This window comes from Papio anubis, chromosome 6 (assembly GCF_008728515.1).
Source record: "Papio anubis isolate 15944 chromosome 6, Panubis1.0, whole genome shotgun sequence".
Taxonomy (NCBI): domain Eukaryota; kingdom Metazoa; phylum Chordata; class Mammalia; order Primates; family Cercopithecidae; genus Papio; species Papio anubis.
In genome coordinates, this window is record NC_044981.1 from 23,928,859 (window position 1) to 23,939,844 (window position 10,986).

The following is a 10,986-nucleotide window of genomic DNA, read 5'->3' on the forward strand; positions in this document are numbered from 1 at the left end:
CATCCTCCCAAAAGATACACTAAGTTCTAACCTCCAGTACCTGTAAATATGACTGTTTAGAAATAAGATCATTGCAGATGTAATCAAGTTAGGGTGAGGTCATTAGGATGGAGTTCTTAGAAGAAGAGTCTTTCTTTATAAAAGGAAAAGACCAAGTGAAGACAAAGACCTACAGGAAGAAGCCACGTGACAACAGAGGCTGAGATTAGAGTGACGTATCTCTCAAGCTAAGGAATGCTGAGTGTTGACAGCCATCATCAGAAGCTAGGAGACACAAGGATGGATTCTCCCCCACAGGACTGGGAGGAGGCTTGGCCCTGCCAACAGTAGCCTCCGGAGTTGTGAGACAATACTTTTCTGTTGTTTGGAGCCACCCAGTTTGTGGTACTTTGTTACAGCAGCCCCGATAAACGATTATACTACAGGTGGAATAGCCATAGACATTTACAAAGGACTCAGATTCTTTAATTCCAGGCTGCTTCTCAATGGCCTAATATTTCTGCCTAATTATTTTTGGCTAAAATCACGGCAACAAGAAACTACAAAGTATGGATACCATTTTAAAATAAGCCAGGAAAGAGGAGAAGGGAAAATATAGGAAAGAAAAAAAAAAAAAAACAGATCAATGTTTTAGTACATTCTCCTACCTCCCTGTGAGTGCCAAAAACAAATGTCTGCTGGAAGCATTGGAGTAAGGGTGTAAAAATTATTTCAGAAAAGATTTTATGCCAGGAATACAAGCCAATAGAGAAAGTAATTATATAGTTATGACAAATAATTCCATCTACGTATTCTGTAACATTTTTGTGACAAAATACACCTTGAAAGTTTCAACATAGAATATACAAACGATGATAAATTTAACTGGGTCATCAATTAGTTATATATATATATAAAAAGATGACTAACAATAAATGTTCCACAGAGTAAAATTTACCTGTAAAAGATTATTTAGGTTAGTTTTTGCTAGGATAAACTCGTGAGCCATTATATTTCTCAGTTAATTCCATAGGGCATCATCTCCAAACCTGATCAGTAAAATACTGGGAGCACACTCCCTCATTTTTAATGTGTTTATAAATTCCATACATCAACAAAACTGTATGTCTTTACTTTTTATAAAATACCAATAGAAATTGTGTTTTCTTCTTGTATGCCAATAGACTGTTTGTTTACTTTCAGGGTCCATACAGCCGTTTAGCGACTACTGATCTAGGGCAGGAGAAAACATACTATGGCCCATGAGCCCTATCTAGTCCAACATCTGATTTTTAAATAAAATTTTATTGCAACTCAGCCACACTCATTTTTTGGTGTTTGTCTCTTGTACCACAATGGCAGAGTCGAATAGTTGCAATCAGATTGTATGTACTGCAAACTCTAAAACATTTACTTTCTGATTTACAATGCTGGATCTAGATTTAACTGATCTAGATCAATTAATACTTTGATGTACAGACAGGCATGGTGTTGTGGGCCTATAGTTCCAGCAACTTGGGAAGCTAAGGTAGGAGAATTGATTGAACCCAGGAGTTTGAGGCTCTATTGTGCTATGATCATGCCTATGAATAACCAAGGCACTCCAGCCTGGGCAACATAGCAAGACCCTAACTCTTAAAAATAAATACATAAGTAAATAAATAATTCAGCTATTTTGGAAAAAATACTTCAACTCTGAAGTGAAAGCATAAGATTGACCATAATCTTTTTAAATTGGGTGAAACAAATATTAAATAATTTTGTTCAATAAACATTAAACTAAATAATATAGATGCAATTTCACTAATCATATAATTGACTCCAAAGTGGGTAAACCTATATATTGCTATTTTATAGATGATTTGTATAGTGAAAGGAGCATAGAACTTAGCATCAAATACCTGAGTTTATGCTCCGCTTTCATCACTAATAGCCCTAAGATCTTAAGGAACTTAACTTCTTAGAATTTCGGTTTCCTCCTCTTTAAAATAAGAGTAATGGCTAGGTGCAGTGGCTTATAACTGTAATCCCAGCACTTTGGGAGGCTGAGGCAGAAAGATAACCTGGGGTCAGGAGTTCGAGACCAGCCTTGCCAAAATGGCAAAACCATGTATCTACTAAAAATACAAAAATTAGCCCGGCATGGTGGCATGTGCCTGTGATCCTAGCTACTCAGGAGGCTGAGGCAGGACAATCACTTGAACTCGAGAGGTAGAGGTTGCAGTGAGCTGAGACTGTGCCATTGCAGCCTGGGTGACAGAGCAAGACTGTCTCAAAAAAAAATTAATTGAAAATATTCTACTTTTTAAAATTGCTGTCAACATTGAGAGAAAATAGATAATAAATCTGAAAGTAATTTATAATAATTTAAAAGTTAATATGACAGAAAACCATATTTTTATATTTGATTGAAATTAGACCTTTTGACATATATAAAACAAGAATTATTCAACTTCATAAGAGTGCCATCTGCCCATTCTAATAGTTGAACACATATGTGTAAAACACTATTAGAAACTGTAAAAGATCATATATAACCTATGTCACTTCCATATGTGTGTATATGTATGTTATCCTCATATATAATCATACATATAATCTGCTGTTCCACAGGATGCTAATATTCTAAACTTTAAGACTTTCAACTAATCAACTGAAAATCAAATGGTAAAAGTTGAAAGTAAAAGGGATAATGTGTTGTCATGTTATAGTGCATTGGATTGTATCCCTCAAAAAATACATCCACATCCTCACCCCTAGAGCCTGTGTATGTGACCTTATTTGGAAAAAAAAAAAAAAGAGTCTTTGTAAATTTCATTAAGGGATCATCTTTGATTTTGGGTGGACCCTAAATCCAATGATAGTTGTCCTAATAAGAGAAAGGCAGAGAGATTTGGAGCACAGAGATAAAAGAGAAAAGGTCCTATGAACACAGAGGCAGAAAGTAGAGTTATTCTGTGGCAAGACAAGGAACACTAAGAACCAGCAAAAGCTGGAAAGATTCTCCTGTGGATCTTCTGGAGGGAGCATGGCCCTGCCAACACCTTGAGTTTGAACTTTTGACCTCCAGAACTGTGAAAGAATAAACTTCTATTGTTTAAGCCATCATAATTGTGGTAATTTGTTACAGTAGACCTAGGAAACTAATAAACAGTACATGGTTTCATTTTGTTCTCTTTAAAATATTAAATATAAGTTTGAAATAGCTACATCAAAAAGTCTAAGAGAAGCACTTAAATAGGTAAGAATGTTATCTGTGTGACAAGTATTTATCACTGAAATCTCAATTAGGTCCAAACAGGAACGATTACAGTTGAAGGATGAGTGGGTACTTAGAGAAAGAACATGTTTAAAGGAAGGCACATTAAAATGAAGACTTTTATAGAATTTTAAAACAAGAAAAAATTCAAAGCTTTGATCAAGCCAAGAAGAAAAAGGGCAGATACACTTTTATGACACTGAAATTTTGGTGCTATTAATAGACAGTGTTAATAATGTAGGGTTTGAATATGTAAAAGCCCATTTTTTTTAATTTTAAAGAGATCCTTTTGAACAAATGTATAATTTTAAGTATGAAAGGGAATGTTTTTGGCATAGCTATAATAACGAAAATTTTTCCATTCAGTTATGTTCAACATAAGCAAGGCTTTGGGTAGGAAAAATTAATGATTTATATGAAAAGAAAAGATGGGCATAAGGACTTTAAAGCATATTATAAAAGGCAAATTTTATTTGAAACCAATCAGACTTTAGCAAGTGAGCAGAAAAGAGTGAAATGGGGTTGGTTTAACAAAGGCTTCTGAGGTTACAGAAAGAAATTACTGGACAGTGACATGGCCACTCCTTTTCTCAGTGCAGAAAGATACTGATTACAGAAATATCAAAGGTGATCTAGCAGAAGAGAAAACATAAAATGGATTTGCTGGGTTAAATCTCCACCCCCTTTAAAAAACACAGTGAGAGACAAAGAATCCAATTTAAATATGAGTCACTGAATGATTATAGTTAAAGAAGGATGAAGAGAGAAAGAGGAAGGAAATGAGTATGAAAGACAGGGAAGACAGAAATGGAAAAATGATAAGATCTGTAACTGGAGGTCTAAGCATGTGTCCTCATCTTGTTATTCATAAATGAAGGAGAGAGAAATGTCACATGACTGGAAATAATTTCTTGAGGGGCAAAGCAAAATATTAAAAGATTTTCCCATTGCAAATAAGGCAATTAAAACTATTCAATTTGACAAAGCGCTGGACCCAGTTGAATTACACCATAATTCAGGAGGAAAAAAAAAAAAAGAGTAGCAAGGGAAATAGAGAAGCCTTTGGCAAAACTCTTTGATAGCTCAATAAGAAAAGAATAAAGGGAGCAATCATATTTGAGTCACTAATAAGCAATCTCAGATTTAGCAAAAGAAAATCATTAAAAGAACTAGTTTTTCCAACTTCAATTATTAAGCACAGGAATAAAGACTCTCTCAAATGTATGCATTTGTGATTTACCTAAGAGAACTGATATGAATTTAGGAATCTAAAATTTATTTTTACTCAGATTCAAGGCGGTACTTAATTTTACAGGAAAGTCATCCAGCAATAATAAAAGCCCACTAATGACTGAAGCACCCCAAGTCATTCTGGATGTGAAGACTAATGACACTGTATTTCACAAGCTGATGAATAATAACCAGTAAACATAAGTAGTATCACTTAAGATATTCATATTGTTACAGAAACATCTGTTTCTCTTTTTATTCACAGAAACATCGCATAACTATTTAACGCAATTAGTACATTTTTCATGGAGTACAAAAATTTTAATCCTGTACCCTGACCCTACCCATGGATCACTCCCCCTTTGCTTGCTGTTCCCAATCGGTACTCCAAAGATTCTGTGTCACTCTGTGCGATGCCGTAAAGACAAAATTTCAGCCTCATCCTAGCTATACGACTACAATTACCACTGAATCCAGTCAAACATTTAAAGCAAAAGGGCCCTTTATGTAAGTTCTCCCCAATACCCCTATCTTTTATTCTTCTTCTGTGTGGTTTTGTATCATCCAAACTTCAAGAGTCTACCTACTTGCTAACATGGAAATGAGCACATCAAAAGTGTGAATGAGTGTAACTGCAATATTCTCAAGGGACGTTTTAGTATTCCAGGAAAGTAGAACACCTGGAGCAAAGCATCTGCAGCCACATGAAGCCAAGCTACCATGATCAGATATTCTGTCTAGTGTAAAAGGAGCATAAAAGTAAAAACCTGAAAGAATGGCACAGGTTAAGTTAAAGAGATATGGAGCCAGATCTACCAGATAGTTTAATGAAGTCAGACAATCCAAGAGAAAATGTGTTTAATGTGTCCCTCCCTTCAGAGCAGAACTGTCTTAAAAATGGTGCCATCTCCAGTGATGGCATTCAAGGGTGGATGAACCTTCAGAGAGAAAAAAACCACGGGTTAAGTAGACACCTGTAAAGCTTCTTCCTGCCCTGTCAATGCTTCTTTGATTTTCTTACTCAAAGGTAAGATCAGGCACAATCTATGAACAATTATCATTATGTTATTCACTTCAAATATTTTGCCAATAACCTTAAAGAATGGCTGATGCTTCTCAAAATTTTAAACTTATATTTTCCTTTTACATTGGAGAAATCTCGTAGAAAAGGGCAGAGGACAGAATTTTGCCTCTAGAAGGTCTAAAGTGGGTTTACTGTGCACTGATGATCACTTCAGCGCACTGCATCTTGGGTTGCACTTTTATGACTTGTCTGAGTCTGGTAAGACAGAACATTCACACACACACACACACACGTTACGTAAACTAGGTTTATTACTTAGATAGGAGCAGCAAGGGACAGCAGAAGTCTAGGATTCAGGGAAAGCTGGTCCCCCAAGGCTGAAGAAAGCTTCCCAGGACAGATGGAATTTCATCTGCCTCTGCCTCACTTACACTGCAGCTGAGGGACCATGGAAAGCAGCTTACCCTGAGTTTTATACCCCGGGGAGATGCAGCACACTGGGCGAAAGCATCGAAGAACATCCTGTTTTGTGGGGGCAGAACAAAGCCCAGGCTGTTGTAGCCAGTTCCTTCAGGATGTTGCATCCAAGCACATTCTACAGTTTAAGAACTACAGGAGGAATGGGGAAGAACTGGATCAGTCCAAGGATACCCAGAGAACTGCCCTGCAGAAAGAACTGCACATATGATACCCTAGCATTTATTTTCCAGAGCTGTTCAAGGGGGATATTTTATATCATTCCTTGAGGTGTCACTATATTGTTCTATTTATAAATATGTAATTCACTAGTAAATTTGCATCAATAATGAACTATTTTTTTTTAATTTGACTTGGACAAGAATAGATGCATGTTAATCTTATTAAATTATGTTATAGCAACCTACAGTCTCAAAATCTCAGTAGCTTAAATACAGCAAAGATTTGTTTCTCATGCACATGAGGTCATTGTAATGCCAGGTGACTCTCCAGGGCAGCAGTTCTCCATGCAGTAACTCAGAGATCTAGGGTAATCTATATGTTATCATACACACACACACACACACACACACACACTCACTCTCTCTCTCACAGAGAGGGAGGGAGAGAAACATTCAGGAGTATACATAGGAATATACATGTAATACATTATTAATTTACCAATAGCTTTTCCTCAATGAAAATTTAGTTAAATCTTTCCTACTGAAAATTCTATTAGAAAATTATAAGTAGGTGCAAACACATTCCTTGCTTGAATATTGAACTATAATCTTAAAAACTACAGAAGCTATTGAGATAGTTCAAATACCCATTTTTTCCTTTTCTAGTTTTACTAGTGAAGACTTACCTCCTTTTAGACTTATAACCTCTGACAACATTGATTTAATCTCCCTTTTGCTACCAGAATGTATTGACATTTTAAATCTAGGAGGAAAAAGAACTACTGAGTTGATTGACAAAGATGTCATATCAGTATGCATCTCTGAGCATCTCTGATCCTCCTCCTCTCCTAATTCCTTCTACTTCCTCATCACATTTTTCTTCATATGAAGATCACCCTAGTGGCTGGAAGTTCCCTAGCCTGGGACTTCCTCTGAGAATCCAACTCAGGCTAGATGAAATCAAATTTTGCAGGAGACAATGTCTTCTCTACCAGTAGCCCATCTTGTAAGACTTTCCTTAAAAAGAACCATTTGTCTTTGAGGTGCTTCTTTCATTCTAAGAAAACTTTCATTTTTATGGCTTTAGAGGAACACTGTCCTTGGAAAAGTCTGGTATACTAATACACAAAGTATCATAGTAACTGAACCAGGCCCCTCCATTCAGCACTGGTAATAGTTCATAGTGAAGAGTCAAATATGCTCTCGGTATGCCGAGCTAGATGCTCTGTTCATAGAATCTCTTTTAATGTTGAAAACAGCATAGGTAGGTATTGCAATGCAGGTTCTTTTCAGCTCTTCCTAAAGTTGAGGAAACTGAGCCACAGAGCGGGTTCAGAGACTGCTCAAGATCCAGTGATAGTACCACGGATCTAATCCAGGGAAATCTGACTCCAACAAAATACGGAGCTCTTTCCACTATATGTTAACAGGGAACAACTGTTTTAGTAAAACTGCTTTACTGTTTTCTATTATTACACATTCAAAGACTATCTGGAGAAATTTTTCTTCCTTTTTTCTTTTTCTTCTTTTTGGAGGCGGCGTGAGGGAGGGGTCCAGGGGAAGAGCCTCAGGTAACAACTGCACTACATCTGCCCGAGGTCAGTTCTTCCTGAGCTCTATAGACCAGTTATTAAAATGAAATGTAAAGGCAACAATCTATTTCTCTTTTCTTGCCTTTGTCCATTTAGGCTGCCACAACAAAATACCTTAGACTGGTAACGTACAAACAAATTCATTTCTTACGGTTGTGGAGGCTAAAATGTCCAGGATGAAGATGCTGGCAGATCTGGTGTCTGGTGAGGTGTCTGGTTCATCTGTGAACCTTCTGGTTCATAGATGGCGCTTTCTTGCCGCATGCTCACATGGTGGAAGCATCAAGCGGTCTCTCAGACCTCCTTTATAAAGGCAGTAATCCCATTCATGAGGGCATCACCCCCATGACCTAATCATCACCTCCCACCTTGGGAGTCAGGATTTCAACATATAAATTTGGAGGGGACACAAAGACCATAGCATCTTTAAGTTGTGAAAAATAGTTTTCTTTCAAAATTACTTACATACGTTAAATGCTGGCATTCAACAAATACGCCATTTCCGTAAGTTAGGCGTCATCAGAATCAGGAACCACAAAACAGGGCACAGGCAGGCTGGCTTCACATCTCCAAGGGCTGCCTCACATGCACCTCTGCTCTCAGTCATTAAAGCACCTGAGCCATCAGCCAGACCCTGGTGTGGGTTATGACAGCTAATAACCAGGGGCAGCTCTCCCTCCCACCACGTGAGCTTTTATGTTGAGTTTGTTTATAGAAAGCATCTCAAAAGGAATTCTTAGATCCAAACAGGTAGTTATTATGCAAACATTGTAATACAGTCTCATAAAATCTCAGTGAAAAACGCCATCAGCTATCCTGAGATCATGGGACAAGAATCCATCAAAAACATGGTAGCGGGGAGGGAGTGTTACCAGGCCATTTCCAGCAATCTTTCTTATTTTTAATTACTAGATGAGAAGGAAAAGCATACACATGAAAATGCATGCCAGTGTTTCTAGGTGAACAAAATGACAAAAGCCATAATTGAGACACAGCAGCCATCTTGTCAGTGTGCAGAACTGTTTGGAAAAGCAGCAGCCACATGGGAAAGACAAAACCTGATATATCCCACCCCTCAAAATAAGAAACTTGTCTCCAGCTGGGCATAGTGGCTCACGCCTGTAATTCCAGCACTTTGGGAGGCCGAGGTGGGTGGATCACTTGAGGTCAGGAGTTCGAGACCAGCCTGGCCAAGATGGTGAAACCCCATCTCTACTAAAAAAGAAAAAAAAAATTACAAAATTAGCCAGGCATGGTAGCACGTGCCTGTAATCCCAGTTACTCAGGAGGCTGAGGCAGGAGAATCCCTTAAAACTGGGAGGCAGAGGTTGCATTGAGCCAAGATTGTGCCACTGAACTCCAGCCTGGGTGACAGAGTGAGACTCCATCTCAAAAAACAAACAAAAAAAAGAAACCTTGTCTCTTCTCCCTTTTGTATAACACTACAATAAGTAGCAAAACACTAGAAAGTGAACTTTTTTTTACTGCTCAACTTAAGGGAATTTCTGAAAATTATAAACTTAATTTTATAATGTCCGAGTCCACTTGAGTTTCAGGGAAGAATGATTATACTCACTAATTTTCCCTCCAGGAGCAGGCAGATCTAGAAAAGTTGAAAGCTTTTCTCCTTAGACTCAAAATGAAATTTACCAGCTAGAGTTACAGGAAGAGCAATGACTAAATCAAAACTGACACAGGACAGTAAGATGACTATTTAAAAAATTTTGTGATTCATGAATGCCTTAAAGTTGAGAATATTTCGAATATATTTAATGCAGTTGACAATCACCTTTTGAAGTCTATATTATTCCAAGTTCATTGAGGAAATAAGTAAAAAAAAAAAAAGGCAAAAGGCAAATGTGACTTGCCCTATGTCACACTGTTCCCACATGATGAATATGAGACTTAAATCAAGGTTTCTAGACTCTGTAACTCATTCAATTGGAATGGAGTTAAGTCATATCACTGAGAAAAGGAAAATGTGATAGCTAAATAAAACTTCATGTAGAATCAGGTTGGATAAAGGTAAATCTGTCCACAAATATGCAAGGGTGAACTTGATCTCCATTTCTTCAATTCATTCTTTCACTTTTCAGTATGACTCAGAGTTCCAGGACCACAGAACAATTTTAGTTGTAATTTAAAAATTCTTAAAATAGGCCTGGTGCAGTGGCTAATGCCTGTAATCCTAATAGTTTGGGAGGCTGAGGCAGGTAGACCACTTGAGGTCAGAAGTTCGAGACCAGCCCAGCCAACATGGTGAAACCCCATCTCTACTAAAAATGCAAAAAAAAAAAAAAAAAAAAAGAAAGAAAAAGAAAAAAGAAATTGGCCAGGCATGACAGCAGGCACCTGTAAAATCCCAGCTACTTGGGAGGCTGAGGCAGGAGAATCGCTTTTATATCGCTTGAATCCTGGAGGTGGAGGTTTCAGTGAACCGAGATTGTGCCACTGTACTCCAGCCTGGACCACAGAGTGGGACTCATCTCAAAAATAAAAAATTCTTAAAACAGTGGGAACGTAGCAGGAACAACTGGGGATGGCTTTCTTTTCTAAAATCCTGGTCTTCCTCAAACCGTGCATACATCTCAACAGAGCCATCCCCTCCTCAGAGACTGTGGCTCTGAAGTGGACAGCAGGCACATGCTCCAAACTGAAATCATTTGGAGCATCTGTGTAGCCAGCTGTGTTTCTTTTTTCCTGAGGCTCCTTGTTCAGGGTAAGAAATTTTGCGGACAGATGAGAAAAAAGCTGCCTTGGCACTTCTGAAATGTGCTGAACCACAGCAGATAAACAACTAAACTACTGGAGTCAAGTCTCCAGGGAAAACACTATTCCCAGCCCTGGAGAGGAGAGCGCATTACAAATGCCAGGCAAGAGACACTCTCTTAGCCGAGTAAACAATGACATTCAATACATATGTTCTGTGCACTTTTGCTGGATATTTCGAAAGGGAATCATTTCAGATTCACTGTTGCTAGCTCAGCAACTAACATCCAGAAAGGGAAGGACAGTGACTGAAATTCCTAGAAAAGAGAACTGAATTGGATGCATCTCTAATGGTACAGACCAAAAAGCAGGATCACAACCTAAAGCAGGAACAAGTAAGTCAACAGTAGTTACTCAGCTTGTCAGCTTATCCTGGGGCTATCCAACATTTCCATTTCTTTCCTGTGAACAGCTCTCTACCCCAGCTATTCTCAAACTTTTGAGTCTCAGGCTACCTCACACTGTTAAAAATGTTTGAGGCTGGGTGCGGTGGCA